Raw genomic sequence first — 20,620 nt, forward strand, 5'->3', positions numbered from 1 at the left:
AGAAAATAGCAGAGTCTAATACTGTCTCTCTGTGGACAGAATGCCGTGCACATGAAACCCTGAAAGTCAGATATTGGGATATTTCAAAGAGAAATCAGAAAGAAAAGGAAAAAAAAAACCCTAAGGAATGAAGCTTGACCGAACATAGGCAGCCCGTGTGTGTGTACACCACGAGAGGCCACGCACACATGAGGATACGTATATCTTCATATACAAATGTCCGTGGTCACGCTCCTCAGAGCACAGCGAAGCACTTTGCTGAAGTCTCTGATTTAAGAATCGGATGGGAGACACTTTTTAAAGCACATGGGCCTCCAGCCTCTCACTCCCCTGGGAAGCCGGGGAATATTTGTACCGGGGTCTTCCGTGTATCAAGCATCTTTGAGAGCGTGTGGATTTGAGACCAGCAGCACACTTGGGCAGGGAGGCGACGCGGGGTCGGGGGTGCAGCCATCTCTGGCCCCGGCCCCGCGGGCGATGCTCTGGCACACGCCGTCCTGCGCTTTGCTGGGGACCCCACGGCAAGAGCAGTGCTGGCCCCGGGAGGTTGCCAGCACCCCGGCACGTTGCCCCAGGGACTCACCAGATGTCAGGTGAAGACACCTGGAAAAGTCCAGGCTTTTATTCCTTCCCTTTTCTAAAGGACACATCGCCACTGCTGGAACAGGGCTGACGTGCCGTTGTCTCTGGTCTCTTGCTCTAATCGCCCTCACTGTTTTGCAGCTGCGGGGGGATGTGTTCTTGCCATAACACGCGGCCGGCCGGCGCTTCCTGGGCCTTTGCTCGGCGAGGGTGGGATGTCTCCAGAAGCGAGCAGGTATTGACAGTATTTACAGAAAGATTTAGATTTGCAAAATCCTTGTTAACCACCAGCTCTGTGTAAGCATCTTTACAGGGTTTCCCCCTCCTGTTACACAGGCATTGCACCTGAGGAGAAGAAACACGTCCAGTTTCTGCTCTCAGTGAGCTATCAGAAGCCTGCCCAAAGCAAAACGGGTACCTGCATGCTGCCTTAGCACTGTAATATTCACTCAGCAGAGAAATTAACTCTTTTTTTTTTCAGGAGACCCAGTCCAAGAAGTACGGCAGGGAAAGGAGAAGCCCCACTGTGTGACACCACGGGGTTTTTGCTTTAAAAAACCACCAAGCCAGTCTGGACCCAGGGGTGACAAGTGTAAATTTGCCCACGTGTCTGTTCCTGGGGGATTTTTCAGATGGCTGAAGCTGTGGCTCCCGCAACCGAGGCAGAAATTTGCCTCATTCAGGTCTGAGCTCTCGAGTTTGAGCCCAGAGCTGGGCTCAGCAGCAAAAGTCTGGAGCTGCTTTTTCTTCCTTCTCCAGAACTGAGTAATAAAAAGACAGCTGTTGCTGCTAGTCCATAGGTATATTGCAAGGACCATGAAACTTATGGAGTAATAGAAAATTCTGGGATTTTAAAAAGCAGATTATAAAACTTCACTTTTGTGTATTCTGTAACGTGCAAAAAAGCACATTACAAAACAGAAAACAAGAGTTTGTGTTTTCAAGAATTCTGTGGTTTCTGCTCTCTTGCCCTATGATCTGGAAACACCCCCACCAAATCTGGGTAAGTGTTTTGCACCAAAATATTTGGGCAGTTCAAGTATAAATAATATTTTCCTATAAAAGACTAAAAAATACTTAAAAGACTTATTTCCTAAAAAGGAAGAAATAAGAACAGAAAGACAGAAATGTAGCTGATTTTAGGATAATGCTGCTGTTATAAAACCACTGTCTAGAAACTGTACTAATTGAACACGTATTTTACAGATCTTTTTTTCATCATTTCCCTCCCAGTAAATAAGTGGTGCTGTTGTTCCTCTCACTCTGGGAATTCCCAGTGGATAGCTGAATTTAAGAAAGGAAGAAATGCAGATTTCCTCCTCTGCCTTTGTGCTTTGCTTTGAAAGGCAGAACGGGCTGAAAGTTGCCGGTGCTCGTGCTCGTCTGAACATGGAGAAGAGCTCCCTGAACGTCCTGATATAAAATTCAGGGGTTGCATTTCAGCCTCTCCTTTAAGGGCTGAGGCTCAGGGATTCCATTAATATAAATGCTTTCTTCCCGTTAAAAAGAAAACCAATTTGAAAGAAGCAAATAAAACTAACACTATCCAACTGACTGACAGCTTGTAAAACCCAAACAGAATTAGGAAGAGGGGTTTTGCATTGCTCAATTTGCAGGTGAGCTTTACAACCTCCGCTGATTTGCGTGAGTGCTCGACACGGGAGGCAGGAAATTTTTTGTGCTCTCAGTGAGGAAAATCTAAAGTATGAATCTTTTTTTCCAAACAGCCTATTTGTCTTTTAGAAGCAGTTGTGCCTAAACTTGCGTTCCCTACAGACGCAGGAAATGATTACATTTTGTGTCAAACAGTAGAAGTAACTTATTTTTTTCTTGTTCTGATTTCTTGTATGAAGCCAATGAAAGCGAACCCCTCGTGCTAGGAGGGACAGACACCGCCTTACCGTTAAATGTTTTCTGCAATTTCTGCGGGGGTGTCAGCTCTGCAATGGAACCTCTTTATTGCAGCGGCCGAGGCTGCCGGCGCTCGCAGCGGGCAGTAACCCAACGCCGGGGAGCCCGGCTGGGAGCAGCGAGGCCAGCGGGAACCATGTGCCGGGAGGGCGGCTAATCCACCCGGCTCCGCTCGCACAGCTCCTACGGGAGCTACCGCTTGAGGAGCTGGTGCGAGCTGAGACAAACAGAGCAAGAGGGTTTTATCCAGCCTGATCCAGGGGAATGAGGCGGTGAAAGCGGGGGTGTCCCCGTCTGGGGTCCTGGGGCTGGTCTGGGGACAGCTCGCTTCCCCGGGACGCAGGGCTTGGGGACCTTAGTGTCACTTTGGGGACGTTAGTGCCCCTTTGGGGATGCGGGCCAGGTGAAAGCCCTCACCCACGGGGAGCAGGGAAGGTGGCTGGGGCCAGGTCACCCTCGGGGGCCCCGCCGGTGCCTTCTCCCAGATGTGTCAGAGCATCCGAGCAAAGGCGTTCTCACCGCCCTGCGCATCCCGCCTTGCCTCCCCCAGCCCCCACCAAGGTCCATGGGAACAAGGCAGGAAAGCAGAGACCTGTACGATTTATACACTGAAATAACATTTAAAAGCAGCAAATGACTTTGTTAAAACCTGACAAGAAAACCAAGCTAGCAAAAATATGCTGGAAAAAAAAGCAAAGGTGTTTAAATTAGATTTTTTTTCTTCTTCCTGACATCTTTATTACGCATCTAGGTGGAAGTGCACTTTGCACTAAACCACACGTGCAGGTGTGTTTGTTGGCACATGGGTGTAGTGGATAGGGAACAGAAGCTGGGGAAAATGTTGATTTAGAATGCAAAAGCACTGCTTTTGTGCTCAGCATTTTGCAATCTGGGGATGAAAAATAATTTAATAGTCAGCATGCGAGACTTCTGGGCTTAAACGAACTTGTCCATGTTAGAACACAGCCTGCTTCTGCACATTATTTCTCTTGCTGGATACACACACACATATACATATATACATATATATATATATGTGAGTGTGTGAGTGGAGTGTCAGGAAAGTGTGTGTACTGCCTACAGAAACCACAGACTGTGATCCTCTGACAGAAGATGCTATTCAAATGGTCTTTTCTGGTTTATAAGCAGAAACCGCATATTGGCTATCAAGACGTTTTGACTTCTTTCCACTTGGACTGAAGACACAGGTAATTTCTAACAAATGAATAAAGGAGACCTGGTGTAGTCCCGGGGGCTCTGGGGCCAGGCAGTCGGCAGTGATGCTGCCGGGACCGGCACCTGCCAACGCACCCTCGCTGCTGCTTTGGGAACAGCGATGCTCCCGAGGGAGGAGTGTCCGAATGGAGGGGACCTGGATCCCTTCCCCTTCTTCTGACCGCCTTGCTGTGTGCGAAGCACTGAGATCCTTGTCCTGAACCCAGGGAAAACAGAGGAAAGCTAACAACTGGCTCAGTCCTGACTCACCAGAGGTGTTTTTTGACACTTATATATGACCCGGACCCTCCTCCAACAGCGCAGGCAGAGCTGCCTTCGAGGGTGAAGGAGAGATCCCAGAGATTTGGACTCTCTAAATATTCCAGAAAAGATGCTGCATTTTCACAGGCAACTTTGGTCACCGGCAGCCCCCAGTTCAGACAAAACCAAACTCCATACCTTTTCTATTTTTTTTTATCTCCCCAGTTATTTTTCCGCTGTGGTCTGAAGAGCGTCTCTGTCTCTCTGGGGAGGGCAGAGCCACTTGCTGCCAGTATCTGGCTGGACACACGTCCTGCATCCCACTCCCACTCGGGCACTGGCCTCTTCCAGCTCCTACGCCGGAGCCTGTAAAAAGTCTCGGAGTCAGCTGGAGGCGAGTAAATCATTCCTGACAGCTACATCTCTACAGGGCAGTTAGAATTAATGTAACAATTTGGCGTTTAATGAAGCAACAACATGCTAGGCTGCAGAGAATAGCTGGGACCTGCTGCAGTCATATTATAATCCCTGAGGGACCCAAACGGCAGAGACTTCATCAGATGCTGACTTGTTAGGCTGAGCAAACTGCCATGTGGGAGGACAGCGGAGCGGCCGGGAGCTGGTAGCCCCCTCCAGCTGGGAGCCAGCCAGCGTCGGCCAGCTGAGCGCGGCTCGCAGGGACCAACCTGCCGTTCCGAGCCCAAAACCATCTCGCCTCGTGCTCCGGGGATGGGCATCGCCCTAAACAGAAGGAGAAGCCCAGGGGATGCAAGAGCACGTTGGTCGTGCATTGCCTGTGCCGCTCTGCTGGGAGCTGCGTGCCGAGGGTCTGCGGGGAGCCCTCGTCCTAAGGCAGGTCACAGAGATGCTGGATCAATGTTGTTTGTGTAAAAAAAGAATAAAAATCTTCTGAAGCTTTTTGGAAGAGTAGAGAAAATAAATCAGTGTTGGAGGTGCTGGGCGGGGGGGAACTGGCAGAACAATATGTTTTGTAAATGAAAACCAGCTTGATCAGGTGCTCCGCACCCAGAAGTGTCTGATTTCTGCAGAAGTTGCAGGTATTCTAGCCATCTCCAGGATAAGACCTTTTAAAAACATTCACTGCATGAGGGAGGGAAGGGACAAATGCAAATGATGTTGGAGACAATCTCCTGTTTCCCATGTATATACATATGCTCTCAAAGCATCGCAGTTTGCGGCAGCTTGGATGCTTTAAAATAAATCATGCAGTGCATTTTTTTTTTTTTCCCTTGCTTTTGAATGAAACCGTAGAACAAAACAACATCCCCTCACTTCCAAAACCATCCATGCTGGTTCTCCTCTCCAGGGCTGGCTGGTGTGTGTGTGGCCATAAACCTCAACGCGTTTTGTTGTGAAGCCTCATGGTCACCGGCTTTAAGGGCTTGACAGGTTTATAAAGTGCTGAGTGTCCCAGAGGGACCGCAGCACTGTTTGCAGAGAAGATGAAGCGTGCCATATCCAGCTGGTCTAACAAGGCAGCGGGAAATCTAAATTAATTCAGGAATCACTTCTGTTTTTCCAAGGGAGGATGTTATTCTCAATCTATGGAAATAGCACATCAGAATACTTATTAACGGCAGGCACGGGGGGTGCGACGCCAGGCTCCTCTCTCTTTTAGTGGTGTAAATCAGGGGGAATTTAACAGAAATGCAAAGCAGCAAAGTGAAACAGGGGCCCTAGGGCTGTGTCCCCGCACAGACAGGGGCTCACTCCCGCACAGACAGGGGCTCACTCCCACACAGACACCCCACACAGGGCTGGGCAGGGCTTGGGGTGGAAGGTTTATTTCCACTTGAAGCACTGATTTACTCAAACCTGCCTGTAAAGAGGGAGCAGCCTCAACAAGTCCCACCTGGGCTCTGCAGGTGAGCCAGAGGGGAGTTATTTAATGGTTCCTGGCTGCCTCTCTTCCAGGGCTGTGTCCTTGCTGATTCCTGGCTTCTCTCAAGCATCATGGGGTCACTCTGTATTGACCCTTTGGGACCTGGGATTGAGCCTTTCTCCTGTGCCGAGGGTCAGTTTTGTGGGCTGTGGGGCTGAGTTTGGGAGAGACTGTTGCAAATCCATGGGTTGTGGGGCTGATCTCTCCAGATCATGGTGCTTGCTGTTTCCCCAGGATGTGTTCTGGCATTTGTGTGGGCCATAGATTAAGCAGTATGTCTTTATATCAATAGGTAGGTTGGTTCCCAATGTGTGACTCTTTTCTCAACAAAAGAAACCCCAAAACAAACCTCAGATGATCTCAGCATGATGTACAACAAGCTTTTACTTTAAAACAGCCTGCATTTGAGGGGTTGGAGTTATGTGCTCGTTCCTTTTGTGAGCCTGCACGATGTGGAGCTGTGGCTGCTTTTCCTTCTGTCTGCTGCAACTTGGACTAGGATTTGTTTTGTTTTCTCAAATGTGAATTATAATTTGAAAGGCAGAAAAATTTCTGGAGACTGTTATACTGAAACTCCTGCTTGCCTGCTCCTGGAGGCAGTCCTGCCCTGGGTCTGCTGCCTTGTCTCTGGGGGGGTCTCTGTGTGCTGGGGATGGGAGGGTCTGGGCAAATGAAGGACAAACCAAGCTGCGTCTGTGTGTGCAGAAGAGGCGGGATGGTGATTACCTTCTGGCTAAGGAAGGGCTAACCACTGTGTACTGCTGCACCAGAACCATTGCTTTCTCACATGCAGGGGGGTGGAGGTCCCACAGCGCAGGCAGTGCCTCGTCTGAGGATGGTGGAGCAGAGCAAGACTGTGTCTGCTGAGCAGACCCAGGTTGGCAGAAGGTGTGTGGTGGTAGTGGTTTTTGAAAGATATTTGTTGTAACTATGCTCTTTGGAAAGTCAAGGTAAACATCCAGCGTGGTCCTCGGTACCCTGCTCGTGTTGGTCAGCGCGCAGCCCCACACCCCACCTCTCGCAGCAATTGCTCCGATGGCTGCGGGGAGCCTTTAGCTAAATGAGGGAGGATTTGGACAGCAGACCTTCATGTTTGGGAACTGGGCTCTGGTTGTTGAGTTTATCATGTTGAATTGGCTTCATATTAAATGGGGTTTTTATGAGAGCAATTGAGAGAGCAGAGCCAGATCCTGCTTCTGTTCCTTGCCACCAGCAGTAGTTAGCACAGCCTTTTCATTTTCATTTTCTGAACAAACCCTCCTCACTGTGGCCTGTTTCTGACAGGAGGCTGCCATGAACTTCAAAATTAATTTTCCTGTACTAACCTAATCATTCTAGTTGAAACATCCCCTTGTTATGCTCTTATTGGGACTTGGCTCTGGGGGATAAGTGTGTTTTGCTGAACCTGCCTGATGTAGCAAAATTAAAACTTATTCTGGTTTTAATTTGTACTAATCATACACTCAGAAATAAAGAATTGGTCCCCCAAGTGTTTTTCTGGACTAGAGGACCAGGCTCATTTATTCGCACGGATTAATATGTTGCATGCTAATTGTGGGATGCTGATGTTAGACATGCCGCAGCAACAGGGGCAGTGGAACCACACCGAGTCAGTCTGGAGATATAGCTGTAGCCCAGATCCATTGAAACACAGATTTGTGCTGCTTTTGATCACTAGATTTGCCAACAGGAAAATAATCATTTCCAGAAATAAATTCCCTTGTGTTAGTCGAAGCATCTCATTAACTTAGAAGAACACTAATTGGATGTGCTTTGATCAGGTGGGATATTTCTTTCCCACTTCAATATATAGCGCAGTGGGTTATGTCCTATGTGCAAGTTTAACTGTTCAGACCAAGTGCAGCATGAGGCAGTGGGAGCCACCCCACAATAAGCAGCATTCGCAGGACCTGTCACTGAAATAACTGAGTGCTCGGATCGGATTTTTGCAGGCTGGTGCCTGGTATCAGACCCGGCTGTGGTGTGCAGCCCTAAGACATGTCCTTGTGCCCCAATGCCTGCCCTGGGGGTGGGAAGCCCCTCTGTGCTTGGAGGAGAGGTGCAGGGCTGGGTGAGGTCCCCCTGCTCCGCCGGAGCGGTCTGCACCTCTCCTTACAGCACCGGCGCGCTTGGTGCCGCAGGACGGCGGGAGAGCTGCGGGTGCAAGGCACCGCTGCGCTCTCGTGCATTTGCAGGGTTTTCAGGCCCTAGCATGGCCCTGGAGTCGAGGCGAGCCTGTATTTCTCCTTTGGGCATAGCACAGCTGGAATATGATCGCTTTTATGCCTCTAAGTTGACACATTACTTGTCATTAATATTATATCAAGCCAAGCAGAGATCGAGTTGCAGTGCATGGAGCCTTGATATGGTTGTGCTTTCTCTGCTGTTCCGAGAGGACTGGGGTACCTGGGGTGGGACTGGCAGCGGGAATATGATGGAAGTCTGTTGAAGGCTCACAAGCCAGGATGGAGTCCGGCCCATCACCCCCAGCTTGCTGCGCCTGCAGGGACAGGAGTCACTGGGGAGTCACATCCTGCTTCCATTATAGCAGAAGTTTTGCTTTCTGCTAGTCTTGGCAGAAAGACTCAAATGCTCAGTAGAGGATGGAGGAAGGGAAAACCCGAGTCCTCTTTATCTTTCTGTAAGACCGTCCCTGCTCCTGCTGTGGGTTAGTGCAGGGAAGGTGTCAAACTTTAGCCTACCCCAGGGAATGACTTTGTAAAGTAATAGGTCTCTCTCCACCAGCACTTCTTAGGGCAGAGCCGCAGTTATCAGGTACTGCTCCACGCTCTGTGTTGGGTGTTACGTGTGCCCCATCACCCTCGTGTGCAAGTGTCTTTGGAAGGTTTCTCTACTGAGAGCTCTATCAGCTATATGGCTAAAGCTCTGAATGTGCCTACAAGTGCGTTATATAAAGCATGTACGCTATATGTGTTGGGCTCCATAGGTTATGTGGGTATGCTATGATACTGCCTCTCACCAGTGAGCTGGCAGTGGGTGGATGCTCCAGTTACAGATTGGAAAGTAAAGCCAAGACTTATCTCGGGTATTTTTCAGCTGTCACAGAGCAACTTGCAGCCTGATGGCAATTATGAGCCTGGAGGTCAAATTCATCTTTGAAAAGCAGGGTTGAAGGCACATATGCTCGAGGCAGAAAGATGCTGGTGGTTTAAAAAAAAACCACCAACATACTGCAGGTTGCATTAGCTGTGTTTTGGGGAGCTGTGTCGCTTCCCACGGACCAGCTAGTTGCGCTAATGAGAAGGCTTGCTCTGAAATAATCTCTCCTCCATTAATTAAAGCTGTTTGGTATGAAGCGGTGAAGAGGAATTGAGGAAGGGCTCTTGATGCAGTTACACTTTCCATAGATGTTGCTGAGTATCCATTACAGCCCGTGAAAGCCTTGTCAACATTTTTCCAAGGAAGAATGAAAATGTAAATAACTTTAAAATGATTCAATGTCAACGTGGTATGGAAAAAGGTCATGCTGCTGGAGACCATTTATCTTTTTGCCAATTTAAAGAGCTTTTTTCCTATTACATTTTTTGAAATTAATGTTTTTAAACATTACCCAAAGTAATGTTAACAATCATGGGGTTTATGGGATTGATCGTTATGCAGGCTGGGATTTAAATTGAAAAAGATTTGTTTTAGGTAGTCGTTGCTGGAGGGTTCTAACAGACTTTTTGATTTATTGCCTATAAAACTGTTTGCATGATTTAATGAAAAGACAAAAACAGATTCTGAGTTCCCATGCAAATATGAGGGTAGAATATTCTTCGGAAGTGAGTTTGGGATTATGGAAGCAGAGCTCGTATGTGCATGCAGATGTTAAAGCATATAAATCTGAGGTGAGCCTGAAGGGATAGGGTCCTTATTTGCAGATTAAGGGTTGCAGGGAAGGTGGGTTGGAGACTTAGTTTTCCCCTTAGCCCCATACAGTGCTGCTCCTCACTGCTGTGAGGGCATTTGGACCTCTGTGCTCTGCGAACCTGGCAGCGTAGCAGAAAGTCTGTACCTGGTAATGCACTCAGCAAAGACCCAGTCCAAAGGAGCACTGCAAAGCTGGAGTTCAGATGTCTGCCTGGTGTCCCCGTCAGCTAGGACACAAATGGACTTTTGTGGGTTTTAGTACCTCTTACCTGTCAAGCATCAATACAAGTGCAAGACACTGCATGGACGCAGAAGATGAGGTCCCTGATCTGAGGAGGGTGGGCCAGCAGGGACCTTGGAAATAAGGGTTGGATGTTAAAAATTAAGGCTCGGGCTTGTCAGTGCGGTTTAAAGAAAAATGCTTGGAAAGAAGGGTGTAAAGATGCTCTTTGTGTCTGATGAGGGAAAGCCCCACTTCTGTTCCACAAAGGGCAATAGTGCCGGTGATGACAGGCTGTCAGGAAAGATGGGATGTGGTTACCTGCCTCCTGCAGTGACAGAGCACAGCCCACATAACAAGGTGGGCCAAGACCTTGTTAGCTTGTCTGCTCTAGCTGTCCTGCAGCACTGCTGACTTGAAGCTAATCTCCCCTTGAGTCATTTCTGACTGTGAAAGCAGGTGACACTTGTGAAAGGCTTTCTGTTCTTCTGCACAGGAAGAATTTCAACAGGACTGAACCTTGGTTTGGGGAAAGGGGTGGGGGAAGCTGTGCTCTCAATAGAGATGCTTGGCCTGCTGAGATGTACTTGCATTTTTCACCTCTGTTGCCCCTGCTACATCAAGTGTGAGGGAGCAGGGGATGCCACAGCTGGTGCTTTGCATGTAATTTTCACCCTCTTGTTAATGACCTTGCAGGGATTAGCATGGCCTTCTCCATATGCCAGTAGATTATGTCTGTTGGCAGCTGCTACTACTGGAGCAAAATGGGATAGTTTTCATTAGGAGTGCTTGACACTAGGTTGCCCTGGGTGTCGTCAATCCTAAACTGTCAGTGCCTTTGAATAAAGCAGTGTACAGATGTGATTTATTAGATGTGCTGCTGCTTTGCTGAAAATGTGGCATTTTCAAGTCAGCAAGGTCTTGCAGAAGTGTGAAAGAGACCTTCTTGCTCTTCCCTACTCACTTACCCTTCCACCCCGCAGGCTCTGTGGGGCTGTCTAGCAGTGCTGGATGGAAAATCTGCCCTGAAATGACTGAGTGACATGGGGACTTGGATGAAATACACCACCCCCCCAAGCTGTTCAGTGTAGCTACTCACTAGTAAATATGTGTGTGTTTGTGTTTAGTTGGGGGAAACTGTATGTTTCAACAGATTTAATTTGCCAGTATGCTCTGAGTGTGCATTTCTATCTAACTTGAATGGGGGGTGGGAAGAGCAAAGACTCTGTTCCTTAGTGTTGAAACATGACTTGACCTTGAAATGATTTTATTTTGATGATTAAGAAAATATGCAGATTTACCACACAGACCTCTCCCTCCCCCCCCATAATTCAAGCAGTGTGGAGGAAAGTCAAGTTTCAGTATTACCTTATTCCTATAACTGAATCGGGATCATATCCTGAGCCAACAGACTATTTTTATGTGGACTGAGGGGGACAGCTTACTTTTGGGGACACAGTTTCTAGGGTGCAGGGCAGGAGCAGGAGGTGGGCGAGATCCTCACCCAGCTGGTGGGAAGGGATGCTGCGGAGGCTTCCCTGTTCCCTTTGCCCTGGGAGGAACCAGGCTCTCTGTGCACTGCAAGGTTATTAATCCTCTGTTTATCCTGTTTTAAAATAAGCAGTTTAAAGAAGGCTGTCAAAGATGATAGGCCACAAATCCATGTCATTCTTTTAATTTGCAACAGTAAGGCTAAACCCTCATGTGTCCCTCCCTCCTTAACAGAATGAGAGCTTGCGCTCCCCAGCATGCTGCAGCAATAACCCAGCCCACCCCAGCTGGAGGAGACCCGTTCTTTGGGCAGGACTGCTCATTTGAAAGGGCCTATGACTATCCCTATGTCACGGAGAGTATCCAGACAGCTAGTCCACAGAATTCAGTGGTGTTCTTTAGGGCCTGTGTCCACCTGACAGACCCATCCATCACTGATGCGATATGGCTTTATTGAACAGCAGATTTGGGTAAGGGATCAGCTGCTGTGGGAGAGTTCCGAAGCTCTTAGCTCTGCTTGACTTTGTGTCCACTCTCAAGAATAAGCCCACTGGCCCTCCTGAGCAGAACAGCTTCACTGCGGTCTACTTAATGACTCCTTTTGCAAGTTCAGTAACCACCAGTTAACTATTTAAAGCATGCCAGAGGAGGATTAACAGCCATGTGATATACCAGGTATGATTCACTTTCAGTAAATGTCCCTCATAATCAATGGGTGATTATTTCATCAGCAATAGTTCTGATTAAATCTAAATTAATAGTGCACGTGGGACATTTGATTTGAAAGTGGTAATGTAATGTTAAGTGAGTTTTGATCATCGTTTATTGCAATAGAAAAGCTAGTGTTTGTAATGGAGCAGCAGAGTTGGATCGGCCCAAATGTCTAACAGGCACTGCCAAAAAAAAAAAGGTAAAACGGATAAAAACCTTGAATTTGAATCAAGCTAATTTATTGGCCCAAAACATTCACAAACATTGTCTATAAGCAGCTCTCCCACTTCCCTGGGGCTGAGAGAGGCCTTGTGCAAGTCTGAGCTGGACACTGGGAGGGTCGTTTTGTGCCCAGGTTCTCCAGGGACAGCTGGAGGGTGGAGGGGGGTTGAAGGTGCCTGGGGAGCAACTTGCTTTGAGCCCCTGAGCAATTTCCTAGTCAGAAGAAGACACTGAGGAGTGCTGAAAGAGTGTGGGCAGGGGATGATAAATGAGGGAGGAGGAAAAAAAAGAAGCAAGAATGGAGAATGTGAAAAGAAGTGCTTGAACTCTGACTGCAGTAGCATTACACCACAGATGGGTTTGACTTCTGTATTCAGCAGTAGGAATAAAACATCACCCTTGACAATTAGAGGCAGGATCAGCACAGCTAGTTCTTGGGAGAGAGAAATAAGAGGTGAGTTAACAGTGATAGTTCTAAAAAGCCCAGGAGGTAATTAGAACAGTCTCTTTCTCATATGTAAAAACTAAACTCCAATGCCAAATAAATACAGATTAAAAAGTAATAATCATAGCTATTTTCTTGTCACGTATTACAGCACCAAGTACATGAATCCTATCAGCATGTGACTATCTAGTAATGATGCTAAGGATTATGTGAATGAGTCTGCAGCTGGGATCTTTGCTGGCTCTGGAGTTTCTCAGATCTGCGGTTTTGCTGGTTTGTGCCTGTGTGGCAAGGCTGTGGAGGGCTCTGATCTGGTGTGGGGTGACAGACCCACTCCTACACACCACCATCTGGTGTCTGCTGGTTGGGCCATGCCCAGGGTGTGAGCCCCACATGAAAAAAACCAAACCAACCTGCTCCTTTTCCCTGGCTTTCCCCTTGTTGGAAGTCCCACAGAGGTGTTCAGGTCCAAGTAAAACCACCTGCTGTTCTTATACCTAGAAATTTCCTTTAGCAGCCATGTTGAAGTGCTGTGAAGATATCCTGAAAGAGGAGTATGTGTCTTACTGTCCATGCTCACAGTTGGAAGGCCTTCTTCCTCACCAGTGGTCTGCCTGACCCCTCAGCTGCACCCAAAACTCCTTCTGAATAGTGCTGAAGATGCTTTACCCCATTCCCAAATTCCCTGATAGAGGAGGGCATTTCAGAAGGTGTAAAACTGACCAGCCTGATTGCTATGCTGACCTATGTTCCCATGAGCATCCTGGGGTCATGAAGGAGAGAATGCGGAATTTTCACCTGCCTTGTGGTCCTGCAGGCCATGGCTCAGATACATGTGTGCTTTTGCACCAAGTAGATTGGGGCTTGAAGAAAATCTGGGGATAAAATTGTAATGCTGCTGTTTGACAGTTGGGTTGCTCTGCACCTTTCAGGCAGGTAAACGTTTCTGCTTTCTCCTCCAAAAAGTGAGGCAGATGAAAATTCCTGTAGTAATGTAAGGAGTGGCAAGCTTGCTTTCTTAGAAACATGGGTGTAAAATTTTTCCTTAATCATTTTTGCAATAGGATTTTGGGGATTTCCAGCAAAAGGTGACAGCTACTGACAGCATCTGGAGGTTTAGAATTTAATGAGGTAACTTTCATTATTCAAATCCCTTTTTTCATTAAACTAAGTATTCTATTAGTTAAAATAAGGAGATATTTGAATATACTGGTATTTGCGATAGGAAAATTAATAGTCATGGTAGGAAAGTCTTACTGCTTTTTTCCCCACTTTCATTCTGTTCTCATTAGAGAAAAGCTCATTCCAAAGTTTAGTTAATTATTTAGACTACCGATGTAAACCTTGCTGAAAACATTCTCTTGACATCATAAGTCTAAATTAAAAAGAGAATTGACAAGAAAACAGCTTTAACACATTGGTTGTCAACACCTATTAAATATATGATGTGATTTTGGCATAGTTAACATTCTTGATCCCAGGATCGCAGTCTCGTGCAATATGACATCAGCCCAGAGAAAGATGTTAGACTGATGAGAGTGTTTGTACCCTAGAGAGACTGAAATCCCAGTTTAAAACTGTAGAGTGCAACTGGTATTCACGGCCTGGCCCAGAATCTGGCTGGGCGCTGCTGTGTCAGCGCAAGGCATGTGGCAGAGCAGCAGGGACTGAGCCAGGGCAGGATGACTTCTCCCACAGCAGCCGTGTGCCCTGCAGCTCCTGCGACCCTCAGCTCCCCCCGGGGCTGCCCAGCTGTGCCCTGTGTTCCCCTGGCACCGGCTGCCTGCGCCTGGCCTCGCCAACCCCATCCCGGCAGCTCAGCACCGTGGTGGACTCGACTTGGCATGGGTTTACTTTGTGGTGCCAATTTTGGCTCTGTGGTTTTTCTAGGTGAGGGCATCTGGCACCTTGTATTCTCATCTGCTGTTTGCGATACCCATGGATGAGTTGGGGTGCACTGGGAGGGTGACTGTCTTCTCCCTCCATCCTGGAGAGTGTGTCTTGTGTTGATGTGGAAGCAGCCTCCTTGCTACAGTGTTCAGGGATGATGCTCCAAATGTTTCCTTTCCCAGAATGCGGCACATTCTGCAGCTAAGTTTATCAGGAATGAAAACTATTTGGTAGAATATTAGGGTAGGGGAAAACCCCACAACTCCCAAATACTAGAGATCCTCCCTGTGGCAGTGCCAGGTTAAAGCCTACCCCAAGATCTCCTGACAGTGCAAAGAGCTGGCTCGCGTGGGCCTGCTCTGAGGTCCTGCAGAGTGATACCTTGCTTAGCAGGTGCAGAGTTCCCAGTTTCAGGGACTAATTACCTGTAATAACCTCTGGATTAACATTAGTCACAAACATGCTGAGGACTGGATATCTCTGGATAGGAGCAGAACCAGAGGGTTGAAAAGCTACTTCCAAAAACACCCAGGGACCATCAAGTTCGTGAGGATGCTCTTGATTCTTGACTAGATTTTTTAATGAGGTGCAAGTCTGTAACCAGAAGACACAAAAAGCAATTGCATTAAATCAAGAACTACATTTGACTTTATGGATTGTTTATGGGATCTTTCTTTTATTAATTCTTTATCCTTTAATATTATAAAGGATTTGTGTCTACAATAAATAATGTAAAGTTACATTACATCCTCTTTGGCTTAAAATTTTAATATTCCTATTGCCCATCTCCATAAAGAAATTGTATTTGAGGTCATTGCATATGTACAGCTGCAGTCATAACCCTAATGGAATTACTATTCAACCACAGGCGAGATTAGTATGAACGCCAAGAAACTACCCGTCTGTCAGGGGAAAAGGTAAAAGTTCAGAGTTCAGCTTGCATCCAAATTATTTATCTCCCTAATAACTTAATAGATTGAATATATTACTTGTCAGTGACCTTGATGTACAACAATAAAGACCCCTTGGTTGTGTCAGAAAATATATGAGACTATAATAAGTAGTACTTATGTAGTGGAATAAAAACATATTCTTTATGATAATGAAGTCTCTTCCCACAAGGACACCACAAGGACATGAAGCCATGTAAATATAAACACCAGCTTGCATTTGACTGTAGCTAGACAGTGGCTTCTCTCCTAAAGTCAGCTGAAGAGATCCTGGGGTAGGAGGCTGCACCCTGCAGATGCCCCAACCCCGGTGTGGTTTTGCCTGTGCAACGGGTCCCTCCCTGCACATGGTGAGGGATGGATTATGTCCTTTGCTGGTCCAGACACGTTACATCCTACATCTCCTCTTACAACCACTTTATGCAGAGCTAGTCCCTTGCTTTTTCAAAGAGTCCCATTGACTTCATGCCATGTGTAATTATTTCCACTCTGGATCTACCAAGCATTTAAAAGAATAATTTAAATTAGAGTTTAGGATCAAAGGTAATACTGCAAATAGGCATGTTGTAAACATGCCTAAAAATAGGAAGGTAATTTCCCTGAGTGCCGTGGTCTCTGTAGCAGTGCAACACAATGTCTCTATTTCTTTCTGTTTCTACGTCTATTTTTCAAAGCTTCGCGTTGTCTAAAGGGGAAAACAAAAAGCCCTCGAAGGATATTGTTCTTTAATAAGGTTTATGATTATGGATTTTTTTTTTCCTCAGCCAGCACAGGATCACTATTAATATACTCAAATGGAATGAGTCTCTCCTCTTTAATAGGTCATTTTAATCATATATATAAAGTTTTACTTGGAGATGGAGGAGGAGGGTGAGAGGAAAGACAGAAAAAAAAGGAACTTATTTTATCTGTTTGATGTTTTCCAATTAATCCTCACAGTGTGCCCACCCGTGGTGCCTAAGCCAAGCTGAGTGCAGTGGTGGTTGTGCAGCTAGCTCTGGTACATGCCAGAAGCAGTCCCCCTCACCTCCTGGGATACCCTGGGTGCAGACTGCAGGGGAACTTGAAGGGATCTCATGTCCAAGCCTGAACACCAATCTTGGAAAACAAAGTGGCATCTTGTCTCTGAGGTCCCTGAAGTTACAAATCCTCCTTTCTTCCTCCATCAGCGGTGCTGCATGCTAAGCTGAGCCTCCAGCCCCCTCCCCAAAAGCGCAGGACCCAGCCCTGGGCTGAGAAAGAACCTGCAGACTTGTCCCTGCTCCCAGAAAACCCCCTGGAACTGGCATGTGTGTGGTTGTGCTCCCATTCCCCAGCCACTTATCCCAGCAGCCTCACGTTTTTGATTGTATTTATGGCCACTTAATCTGTGCTAGCAGCCAGGATCAAATATATCTCCAAGTATTGATCAGCTTTAGGCTGATAGAAGTTCAAGCTCATGAGGTCTCGGTCTTTGACCCTCAAATAGGATATGAATCTCAATCCAATAGACTGATATTCACACGCAGTTGCTGCCCAGGGTTGCAGGCTGCAAGGAAAAAATCAATGAAGAGTGCTAATGATTCACAATTTATAGAGCAGCTGCCATTTTAATATTAGAATAAATGTTATATTGCAAAGGGATGGGAACATAGGTGGTGGCATGGAAGATATTTCTTTGGAGCCTTTTCTGCGAGAAAATGATGTGCACAGGATTTTATGAAGTATAATTTATTGGCCTCATTTAGACTTATAATTTAAAACTCCTTATGAAAAAGGTATTTAACTAGAGTGGATTGGGTAAGGAAATGGCAAGGGCAGTGCAGGCTGTCTTAGAGTGCTTCAAGCGCATGCTGGTGGGGAAAAGGAAGCAATATCCTAATACATGAGATTGGACGTAACAACTCCCCTTCTGCTTAAACATCCCTGCAGCATCTGGCAACAGAGGCCCCATTCTCTGCCCTGGCTCTTCTGAGCACACTTGTAAATGAAAGAAATATATTGAACGTGCTGATGGGGTATATGGAGCACATTAATATTAAATAATGGATCATGTCAGAGTGGAGTGGTAGGGCAGAAAACTCTGCTGAACTGGTTTGTGAGGGCTAACGAGAATTACTGAAGCCAAAGAGAAGGGGCAGGCTGGAAGACAGGTTTCAAACCATGGGAACATAAGAGCTCTCTGTCCAGATTAAACAAGTTTTATTGTATTCTCAAATAACTAATTTCTATTTGCAATGAATTAGTTTCCTTTGCTAAGGTTTCTTTACAATAGATCATGGGGACAGGTAATCTCCAGACTGTGGCAGAGAGGCAGGAATGACAGGGGGAGCTGTCAGGAAAAAAATGGAAGGTAAATTCTGCCCTTTTGCCTTCTCCTTGGCTGTCATACACTGGGGACTGGAGCTGTGAGTCTTTCTGGAGAAAGCAAGGGGGAGAGAATGAAATGTCTTCAGCCACTGCAGTTCCCTAGGTGACCCAACAGCTTGGGCCAGCCTGGTGTTGGTGAGCTGAAGCCATTCCTGGGACTACACATCAGGGGTCAGAAATATCCTGGGAAGCAGCAGTGCTCCTGATCATCCAGTGCGATGTCCTGAAGGATGGCTGCCAGAGCTCTTTTTTAGGAGATGGTGCTTTTTGCTTGTCTGTAGAGAGCAGCATGTTGGTTTGCAAGCCACCTTTACTGGACAAGAAAAGGCTTCAACCTGGGAAGACTATATCTTTCCCTCCAGCTTCCAGCCAGAACTGCGCACTTCTGCTTCTCAATTCTCATGTGTAGAAAGTCTTCACCTGTAAGTCCAGTTCATGGGACACTATTTCAGTGTATATAATAATGTCTTTTCCTGCATGGATGCAAATGGTAAAAGGATTTTCAGTACAAAGAACCCAGGCTTTTTAGAACAGACAAGAAAAGATGGAAATCCTACATCAAAACCACAATTTATGGCATCCATTTTGGCCATCTCTGTATTTATTTTTTATAGAAGTGAAAAGAACTTAAATAATTCATCTGCCTGAGAGCTCATAACTCTCTGGCCCGCGTAGAATATCTTTCATATATCTCATAACCTAGAGCCTATTGACAAACTGTATGAAAAATAACAGCCCTTTCACTTGCAAAAGCAAAATCCAATTTATTGATTGTGATAGTCTAAATAATGACATTTCTATTGACCAAAAGGTATTGCCCAAACAGGTTAGAGTTTGTTTAACTCAGGACACAAAATGCCCCATGCATACCATCATAAAACCAAAATTTACTTGATGCTTTTCCTTCCTTGGTTATACTGCCACTGTGACCACACTATTTTACAAAGAAACTTGTGACAGCTGCTTAATGAAATTAAACATAAGACTTTTGGAGGGGTGGTGGGTGAGGAACAGATCCAGGGCATGAACACATTTATTTTTTAGTCTGGCAAGACAGAGCAAAAGCTTATCCATAGTATATGCATACAGCTGCTGTAGTAACCATTAGGTGCTCTGAATTCACAGATTGGAGCCACAGGGTCCACCTGTGGCTATTGGGTACCACCACCAGTCTCAGGGGATCCCACAAACAGTGCAGTTTGCATGGAGATGGCTGGATGTGCCTGCTAGTGTCATTAAACTTCCTCTGGGAAGGGCCATGGAAGAGCTCATATGGTGACTTTCCAAGATTATGAATTAGCATCATCTGTTCATCTGTGGATTCAGGGACAGGGATTGGAGGGAGAGCCAAAGGATGGGGAGGTTTACAGCTACAGTTTAGCACAGATGATGATTCTCACTGCCTTCTCTGCACTCCTCTGATATTTGTGCTGTGTTCACTGCTGCATGCGGCTAAGCCCACCAAGTAAGTCCTTGCACTTCATCGGTGGACTCTTCATTGGTTTTCAGCACTCTGGTGCTGCTTCTTTTATTAGTGGTTAGACAGGGCTCTGGTGCCTGCCCTGAGGCTTTGGTGCCATGCTAGTAACAGAGTCCAATGAAAGAATGAACCTGTTCTCCTGCTGTCATTAGGGTGACAGATGTTGAGTCTTAAAGTTCGCACCCAGATCTGACCCTAGAACTATCTGAGGTTCAGGGCAGGTTTGTTTCAGGGTCCTAAATTTGCACTAAGTTTTGTTTTCTCCCCATCTTGACAGATTTCTGTTTTCCTTTGGTTTTTTTTTTCCTTGTTAACTATTAGTTTCTCACTCCTAATTGGGCAGCAAAGAGATTGTTACAGCCTCATAAAATACTGAAAACACTTCCCCATCAATTCTGCCTATTGGAAAATGTTGTTCTCCAATCTCAGTCTTGCATACATTCTATTATTTAATTCATAAATTTTTAAATAAGGGCCTAAGAGATCCCAGCTGTAACTTTTTACATAATGAAATTACAAGGAGTCATATGTTACTACAATCCATAAACTTATTGTGCACTTTACATAAAATTCAGATCAGATGGCTCTGCATGCATGCATATTTTACATTTTCAACTTTATTAAAGAAATGAATAGAGTGCTGGAAAGGCTGCTTTGCTGTATGGTCAATTCAGATCCTGGGGGCCATAAATCTGAAAGCCTATGATTTGTTGTTCTTTGCTCACAATAAATTAAGCCTTTCTTGATGGAAAGGTTGGTTACATTTGTTACAGTTTAGGTCACAGTATTTGGACAAAGGTGCATCTGGATATGCTGGGAAGGGAGTTCGTGCTGGGTCCAATGAGGCAGGGAGAATATCTTCATTTTTATCAAGCTGCTGGAGCTGGAACCCACAGCTGGTTCTGTGGCACGGGTTTTCAAGTCAGGATAACTGAGTGAGATGATTTTCAGCTGAGGGCTGGTTATATTTTAAAGGTTTTTTGATGTGTTCCTTGAAGTTTTTTGCCTGGATGAAGCAGTGGCTTAACCAACTGGGAGAAAGCCAGGGCTGGATGCAGGTGTGATTTGGGTGGGACAGCCAGAGACTGTGCCCCCATTGCCTGACCAGAAAGATGCC

Source organism: Accipiter gentilis, chromosome 29 (genome assembly GCF_929443795.1).
Source record: "Accipiter gentilis chromosome 29, bAccGen1.1, whole genome shotgun sequence".
Lineage (NCBI taxonomy): Eukaryota > Metazoa > Chordata > Aves > Accipitriformes > Accipitridae > Astur > Astur gentilis.